The sequence below is a fragment of the Ricinus communis genome, chromosome 7 (genome assembly GCF_019578655.1).
Source record: "Ricinus communis isolate WT05 ecotype wild-type chromosome 7, ASM1957865v1, whole genome shotgun sequence".
Classification (NCBI taxonomy): Eukaryota; Viridiplantae; Streptophyta; class Magnoliopsida; order Malpighiales; family Euphorbiaceae; genus Ricinus; species Ricinus communis.
This window is the reverse complement of record NC_063262.1, coordinates 15,592,680-15,602,639: the sequence shown is the minus strand read 5'-3', so window position 1 is coordinate 15,602,639 and position 9,960 is coordinate 15,592,680.

Sequence of the window (9,960 nt, the reverse complement as noted above, 5' to 3'; positions counted from 1 at the left end):
TCCTGTAGTGAGCCTAACCAATGTTAAGAACCTCCAAGGATTAGAACCACGAACCCTAATGATTATGAACCCGTGAATTACTATCTTAGAAACCCAAGAACAAATTGAGTTTCAAAACCCAAGAACCGCTTAAATCAGATTGCAAGGAATGGTTGATCAAGATCGGAACCTAAAGAAAACTAAGTTCTTTAAACCCTAACCCTTAACACGCCACAAGGATAGATCAATTCCTTGATAAGTGGTTTATGCATTCAACAAGAATTCAAGAATTCAAGGAAATATGCAAAGGAAATAACTACTATATTTTTTATCAAAATTCAAATTTTCCAAAACACAACTTAATGGGCGTTTTTATAGCCACCTAACATAATAAACCCTAGTAAAACTATTAACCCTAGCTGCCACATAAGAAAAATAGGCAATAACATTGTTCTGAACTTAAAGAAGAGATTTCAAATTTGAAATATTAGCCCACATTAGTCTTCATGTATTTGGACTTGCAAAACATTAAATAAAGCCCATTCAGATGTGTCTTTCCTTGGGCCTATCCTAGCATGACCAATTGGGCTTCCTTGACTAGCCCGATCTTGCATATAGCCAATTAAGGCTTCTTGTAGCTTCTTGGACCTTGACCTTGTAATTGGGCCTTGTAGCATGCTCAATGGATCCTTAGCTTTATCTTTGGTTTTCTTGTTGTCCTCTCCATCAAGTCCATCTTTAAGCTTGGCCATGTCCATATCATTCCCTCCTTCTTTAGGATGATTCGTCCTCGAATCAAGTTGATCACCTTGCACTCTCTCATTTTCATGCATTTGTCATGGGTATTAGGTAGTTGGCACATTATTACCTCCACTAGAACCACTTGACATGCCGCAATAAAAGTTAGTATGCAATAATAATAAAAAAAATAAATCGAAGGAAATTAAGGACCTCACCAACACTCCCTCACGTGTTTACTCTCAATTAATGGGGATGGTCACTCGTGTTTCGCCTGATCAACAATGATCACACAAGGCTGAAAACTCACACCACTCGACTTGTTTTCAAGGATTCTTATGTGAATCAATAACCACACATCAAGTTATTTCACTATGCTTGTAATGCACCAAGAATTATGATCTAAAAAGCTTAGTTGAGGAAAAACGCAAAAGTCAAGAAAATTAAACAATTAGTCACGCTTTCAATAAAATTAGGATCGCAAACAAGCGAAAACATCAAACGGATGCAAATGACATATGAAGAAACAATCTAGATGTAAGAAACAAGAAAGATGCAGGGAACAGTTTAGGAAGCAAAAATCATAAAGAAGGTTGATCAAGAAAGAAGTTTACCTCTTTATGCTTTAAATGTGTCAAATCCGCCCCAAACTCAAAAGACACACAAAGAGGACAAAAACGAATTTAGAGCTCGAATCAATTCAAATAAGATGGTATGTATAGGGCTCAGTCATTGGAATTTAATGTCCCTTTGAATCTTCCCCGAGCCCACTAAATCCTTATTTATGTAGGATTGTGAAAATCTCCCTAAACCTTTTAACAACCCTAATATCTATGTAATCACCCCAAGAACAATGATTTCAACACCAAATACGTTATTTCCACTAACAAAGACAATCAAACCAATCAGACCTATTCCTTTTTTTTTCTTTTTTTGCTAATTCGGATCTGATATTTTTCTTTTCTTGTTTCGTTTTTTTTTTGAATTAGAATAAAAAACTACAAGAATCAAGAACTAAACAATGTAGATCTCAAGAATACCAAGAATACTTCAAGAACAATATCAAGAACTCAAGGAAAACAAACAATAACTTAAAGAAAAGGGATAAATAACCTGATTTAAGAGCCAAAGCTCTGATACCAAATGTTAAGAACCTCCAAGGATTAGAACCACGAACCCTAATGATTATGAACCCGTGAATTACTATCTTAGAAACCCAAGAACAAATTGAGTTTCAAAACCCAAGAACCGCTTAAATCAGATTGCAAGGAATGGTTGATCAAGATCAGAACCTAAAGAAAACTAAGTTCTTTAAACCCTAACCCTTAACACGCCACAAGGATAGATCAATTCCTTGATAAGTGGTTTATGCATTCAACAAGAATTCAAGAATTCAAGCAAATATGCAAAGGAAACAACTACTATATTTTTTATCAAAATTCAAATTTTCCAAAACACAACTTAATGGGCGTTTTTATAGCCACCTAACATAATAAACCCTAGTAAAACTATTAACCCTAGCTGCCACATAAGAAAAATAGGCAATAACATTGTTCTGAACTTAAAGAAGAGATTTCAAATTGAAATATTAGCCCACATTAGTCTTCATGTATTTGGACTTGCAAAACATTAAATAAAGCCCATTCAGATGTGTCTTTCCTTGGGCCTATCCTAGCATGACCAATTGGGCTTCCTTGACTAGCCCGATCTTGCATATAGCCAATTAAGGCTTCTTGTAGCTTCTTGGACCTTGACCTTGTAATTGGGCCTTGTAGCATGCTCAATGGATCCTTAGCTTTATCTTTGGTTTTCTTATTATCCTCTCCATCAAGTCCATCTTTAAGCTTGGCCATGTCCATATCACTAACCATTCACTAACTTAATCAAATTCCTATCCAATAGCACTAATCTACAATTAACCTTACCCGCCAAGTTCCACATATTTAGAATTTAGACTGCCAGCATGAATAAACAAGATCAGAATTTACATGAAATTACAAAAGGATAAATCTGAAATTTCTACTGCAAAGATTCTAGAATTATAAAAGTCAACATACCAATAAAATATCAATTACATTAACCCAAAGATGAAAGAATCGGGCTGCTAGATGAAAAGAACTGCAGAAAAACTAATCGCGCCTGAAAAATAGTTAAATTGAGACTATCAGTCTCGGGTATATCCAAAAATAATTACAAACACTTCAATAACACATTTACTTAATTTAAAATAAAATATTAAGTCATGCAAAAATATACGTGTCATGTCATGCTTCTATAAAATAAATTTCACATACTACGGGATGGAATACTTCAGTAGAACCCTAATCCCCATTATTAAACAGTCTTAGCCCTTCGGCTCTCTCGTTCTAACAGAACTGGTGCCCAGAGAGCGAAGGTCGACCAAGGTCCTTAAATCCAATCTGGTCACTTAACTTTCCAACTAAGCCAGCGCCTAGAGAGCAATGCTCGACTATGGACCTTTACTCTGACAACTCACTCTACTAAGCCCAGAGAGTTAAACTCGACCAGGGCAAATCCTATTACCTGACTCAAATTCATACCAGTACGCACGCGGTCCTGATGCAACCCATCAGGTGGCATGTTCTACTGCCGTCTCATCCCGAGTCAACATGCACTTACAATAACATTATGCAGAAAACTATACATATATGAATAGTAATTAAATGAATAATTTAAGTCTAAAATCAATTAATCACAATTGCTATTTAAAATCTGCACATGACACATGTAAACAGATATATGATTTTAACTCACAGTTCTGACGACCTCCTAGCCCTGCTCCGATGCCTTGGGTGGAGCGAGCCTAACTGACGGGTTTATCTAATCACGGGAACAATCAAGTCAGAAAAAGTAAAACATTTAATAATTAACCCTAGGCCTAGACTCCTAGAATTAACTATCTAAGAATCTCGTCTCGAAAGAATTCTATCGAAAATTCTGCAGAAATTTCCCTAGATTACGGACATTTACCCCCTGTATAACGGGTTCAGGACCTGCCAGAAAACACTTCAAATATATAATGGTTAAATAACGGGAGTCAGGCCACCAAAACTGTATTATCTTTCCCGACTTCGCAACACAATAAAAAACACGATTATTGGCAGACAGTCTGACAATTTTTTATTTTAACTCACAATAGTTTTCTAATACTCAACACAATTAATTAAATACATAATTTATCAATGAACTATAAAATCAACGGCTAGAAATATTACCCAAATGCTTGATCTCTCGGTCGACTCGCCTTCCACCGCCGGAGTCAGATTGACAATCCGAACGTGCCTACTAACTCGAAACAATGCGCTGATGATGATCCCAGCACCCGATCTTCCGATCCAATCCCCGATCATGAGGAAAAATTACGGACGATCTCGGCCATCGATTTTCAAATGGAGTCTGATCGCCGCGAAACCGGTGCCATTGAAAAGCTTGAGCTGAGGAGAGTCTAAATATGTCATCCAATCAACCAAAGCTCGCCGAAACACGCTGGAAAAGCCCAAAAACTCCGGCTGCCCCCCAATTCTCTCTCCACCGTGAACTTCCAACTCTAGTCACCATTTGCGTCGCCGCTGCTCCCAAAAGGAAGTCCACACTCAGGTGAGTCGATCGCCATCTGACTCGGCGAACGCCACGCACGGCGTTGACAGCCGGCGCCACTCTCTGTTTTTTTATTTTGTTTCTACTGCACTCCGCCGCCCTAGACGGCCAGCCACGGACGCCGATCCTCCCTCTCCTTCTTCTTCTCCTCCTTCCCCGATTTTCCTTCTTCCTCCTTCCTTTCTTCCTTCTTTCTTTTCTTTACTTTTCTTCTCCATATTGACTTTTGGCCCCTGAACTTTTAATCCCTCAACTTCTTAAATTACAACAATCACCCTCCGAAATTTCTGATTAATCCTTAAACTTTTCTTTAGCTTTTCAATTAAGCCCCTAACTATCTAATTTGTGCCAAATTAGAATTATTGAAAATATAGAATTACTTATTTACCCTTGCTTTTTAAATGTAAAATTACCAAAATGCCCTTACCGGCACATTTAATTATAAAAATACCAACCATACAAATTTTCATTTAAAATCCAAATTAAAATAATTATATTTTCAATCGTTATTCCAAAATTAATTGCCAATTTAATCCTAACACTTAATTAACTTAATTAATCAATTTACTAATTATTTTTCAATTAAATCAACACCATTAACTAATTAAAATTCATCATTCTTAAATAAATTCTTTTATAAAATATTATTTATTAATTCTTTCATAACTCCCAAATATAAAATTTTAATTCATATATTCATATTGGGGAGAAAATTAAATAACCAAAAACATAATTTATTGCCCAAGGAATTTACTTAATTAATTTCTTGAAAATCAAACTAATTTGATATAGAAAAATAACTCTCTTATTTTTTTTTCTAGCATTGAAATTCTATTTTAAATCATCCCAATTAAATTAATTAAAAATAAAGTAATATTAATTTAAATAAAAACTCATTATTAATTATTACTAATATTATTATTATTAAAAAAGAAAAATTTTGGGTATTACAGCATGGTGATCGAGGACTTCGCTACCCCTCCTTCGGTGATCATGTATGTGACTTGTGACGGGCATATTCCCTCAAGGATGGCCCCAATAGACCCAGACCTCATGTCATATCCTACAGCCCTACGGGGACTGCTCATGTATGTCTTTTACTTATTGAGTTCTTTCGTTGCACTTTTGGACTTTCCTAACTTTTATCTTTTATATGCAGGTGCTTCAAGCGTTTGTAGACCAATTGTACTAGATCATTAAGGATTTTCGTGCACTTGTTTTAGGACGGCATACAGACTAGCTAGTATGTATGCGTGTTGTGAATATTATTTATGCATGCTTTGGTGCATACATATTTCATTAATTCTTATACATGTTGTGAATGTTATGTATGCATGCTTTGATGCAGAAAAATTTCATTAATTCCTTTTGCTTTGGGTTAGGCGGAGCGTCAGCGTAGGGAGGAGATGGACGTGGAGAGCGCTCAGATTATTGAGATGTGGCGGATGATCCTTCACAAATAAGAACCTGTTCGAGGCGCCTAATCCACCACCAGCCGATCCTATTGCCCTTTGTCCCAGTCACCACTAAGCCCGCTGCTTATTCATCTTGTCTTTTTCTGCCTTGCATGGCAGTTATTTTATTTTCCTAACCTTAAATATAGTTTTTAATTATTTTGCATAGTTTGGTACAGTTTGGTTTTTTTCCTTTAAGGTTTCATACAATTTGTTTTCCATTATTTTTTAGATCTATTGTACTTATTATTGCTTTCTTTCATTGAGTTATTTCTTTTACTTTTGCATGTCACTTTGGATTTTTTAGAAGAGAGACTAATTTGTGAGAAAATAAAAACATATAAAATTATAGAATAATGACTTTGAGAAAGAATAAATTAAAAGAAAGCCATACACCTAGGCCACCATCACGACCACACTAATATGAGAAAATGTTGATCCAGGTCGGGCACCTACTGATCACAAGGCTATTCTATCGGGTCATATCGAGACTTGCTTTTACTTTTGGGTCCACCGTTCCAAGTCATGGCTGAACTAAACTCGTGCAAGATCAGCCTAAGCTCGTGTGAGTAGAGGGTGAGCTCACACGAGGATAGGGATGACCTAGCGTGAGATCTGACATGATGCCCTCTCCTCTATTTAACCCAAGGTGACCATTCTTTATTTGCTCAAATACCAACTATCCTATCACCATCACGAGTGAAACCATTAGAGGCGTCTTGCAGCCCTTAGTGAAGTAGATTAAGATGAGCTCCTAGGCTTTATTGGAGCCACCTTTGACCAGTCTGAGGTACCTCTGAGATGTCAGCATAGATCCTCCATTTCTTAATACGGCCGTTAGCTTTTGGGATCCTGAGGCTCACATGTTTCGATTTAGGACCTCTTAGGTATGCCCTTTGTTTGAAGAGTTCTTGTCCATCCTCGATTTCTGCCCGAAGTAAACTAATAGGCTTATCTTGGCCCCTCTAGAGTTCTCTTTATTACATGATGTCTCTAGTTTATTTGACTTGGGGATGCCTGTCATCCAGAGCCATATCAAAAGACCCAGTCTCGACCTCTCATCTTTTGCCGGTCTTCTAAACCGGTTTCCCCCCAATTCTTGCACCTGGCTTTAAATTTTGCAATTTTTCCTAATGGACAAGTTTCTCTTTGTTCAGGAGAGTGCACTTGGGGACCTGAAGTTAGTTTTGCTCCTCTCCTAGATATGTGCTTTTACAACCATTGTTCCACTTATCATGGCAAACACATTGACTACGCTGGACTGGGTTAAAAGACGTGAGATAATCAGCTTAGCGGCGGTCTAGCCGTCTTGTAGGTTAGTAACAACACCTTCCATTTTTTCTTTTATTTTTTATTGCTCTAATTTTTGCTTGAATTGCCCTTTTCATTTTTCAGTTCAACGAGTGAATTATGCGTTGATAGTGGCCTAAGCCGCCTTGTTAGAGGTTTTCAACTTAGTAGGCCAACCTTAACTTTTACCTAAGCCGCCCTTTTCGGGTTTTCAACTTAGCAGGTCTTCTTTCCTTTTTGTATTTTATTTTCATTTTATTGTTTCTTTTACGAACATGTGGCTATAAGATAGGTTGAAACTATTGGCTGTGTCGGGCGTTCCTCTAAGATAGTATGGTTCCCAACACCTTCTTAGTCGAGCCCATTCCAAAACCCATAAATTCTTACATTGAGTGGTAAGAGGTCTTGAGTGTTCGGGACATTGACATACATTCCTTACATAGTCTTGCTCGATCTCTATCTCTGCTCTCTCTACTATCTTGCGTAGGTGACCCGCCAGTATGATCTTCCTCAAAGGCTTTCCTAGATTCTAATTGATTTCGGCCCCGACCCGATCTTTGCCAGGTTGGTTGAGAAGATTGCAACCACTTGGCCCTGTCGCCTTCTTCACTAGGATGTCCATTTTGAGGGTAACTTCTCCGCTGATGACGAATACCACTAATGGGTTACCAATCAATAACCTGGAGTACATTCTATTTCCTCCTAATGTAGCAAAAGAAATTATTAGCAACTAGAAAGCATCAAATTATTTGAGTAATAAATGATTCTAGCTCGCTTGCATTTTAATTCTATCTTTTAGCAATTATGCAATTTGAGAACCATCGTGCATACATTTCATTATTTATGGAATGCCATTTACACAATTTAGGCTTAACTGACTCTCTGCAGGATCTAAGACTAGATTCTTGTTGATGTTCGTCCCTTTTGGGTTTCCTGACTAGCCATTTTCTCTCATTAAGACCCTTATTTTTACCTAGACGACCATTTACAGATATTTTAACTAGCGGGTCGCCCTAATTTCTACATAGGCTGCCCTTTATGGGTTTTCAACTTGTCAGGCCATTTTTCTTTTTATTATTATTTTTACTTTCAGACATAATATAGCTTTAGCCTGTAGCGATTAATAGGTTGGGTGAACTCATTCCCGTTTAGATCAGAGATCTTTATTGCCTCTCGGGAGAATAGCTTAGTGATGATGTATGGTCCTTCTTGTTATCCCTTGGAACCAAGAAGGGAGTTGAATTGGTGACCTCAAATCACAAAAATAAATGGAGATAGGAAATACACAAGGACTTCTAAGATGAATAAAGGGAATTTAGAAGAGATTTAAGGTTAAAGAGATTCACACAAAGGTTTATAGTGGTTCGGGAGAAATCCTCCCTATATCCAGTCCTCAACATCACACTTGAGTATTCCATTATAATCTTCAAGATTATAACCTTTGGATTTTTCAAGTTCACCCAACAATTTGGTATTTTTCAAGGCTAATACTAACCCTCTTCCCTTAGTGAACCAATCCTCACTAAGTCCATTAACCCTTGAGTATTAAGTGGTTACTCAACAACCAATTCCTTATATTTTGATACCTATGCTCACTCAATAACCTTTTAGAACAATTGAATATAGAAATTAAACTTAATACACATTAAAAAGAAGAGAATTAAGTGTAATGAGATGAGAAATAAAATTGCAAGAGTTTGGGTATATTAAAATTCACACACACTTATGTCTTGAGTCTTTATGAAGGGTATATATACACTTACCGACCTCTTAGAGACGTTATAATACTCACAAAGTTCATTAAATGCAAATTGGGTGACTTGGCAGGAAGTGGCCTATAGTCATGAAAAGCGCTCCCCCCCTTTATAAAAAGAGTCGTTGAGACTCCAACGGCTCTAGACACATGGCTCTGACTTGGTGCTCAAGTTGCGACAGTCACTAACATTACATTAAATGCAGGCTTCGTGCCCATAAGTCATGCTCACACTTGTCAAGGGCACGCTCAAAAGTGCCTTCGTGCTTCTCATCGTGTAACTGCCTGCCATGTTTGAGCTTTTGCCTCCAATTAAGCCGCCTAGCGCTTTGAAGGACCCTAGTGCTTTTGGAGGGGTTAACTTATTGACTGCCAGGTATCTCTTCATCCTTGGAGGTTTGCCAGAAGGTCTTCTCTTCAGGCTAATTAACTTTGACCATATGAAAAGTGTCATCGGACTTTTCAGGTCTTTTTGTAAATCTTACTTGAGAGCTTAAGGAAACCTTGCCTTATGAATGAACCCTTAATATACTATCACATAGACACTCAAACATGATACTAGTCACATTCAATTTGGATGTTAAGATCAAATAGAGATCATTTGACCCTCAGGTCAACACTTTCCAGTTTGGTTGAAACTTGCCTGTGACGTTTGAGTGGGTTGCCTTGACTTCTTTCAGAAGTAAGTCCCCTTCTCTTAGTGGCCAATCCTTTACCCCTTTATTGAACACCCTGGTAACCAACGAAATTCTAAAACAACCCAGAAATTCCAGATTTCATGCTTTTGATATAACAACAATCATGAAGTCATTTATGATTAAGTTAATTAATGGATGCTCTAATACCACTATTAAGAATTGATTTGAAACATCAAAGAGGCAACATAAGCAATTTTAATTTTTTTCTCAATTCCTAAGATGGATCTCATTGATTTAGATAATGATAATATACAAAACAAGCACATAAAAAGAGATCCTTACAATGGGTATATCAGCCATGATTTGATCTCTTTTGATTTCTTGTTTGTTGATCTTGGCAAGGTTGATATAGACACCAAAGCTACTTAAATGATTGACCTCTAATGATAATCCATACAAGCTTCAAAGTTAGAATCTCCTATGAACAATC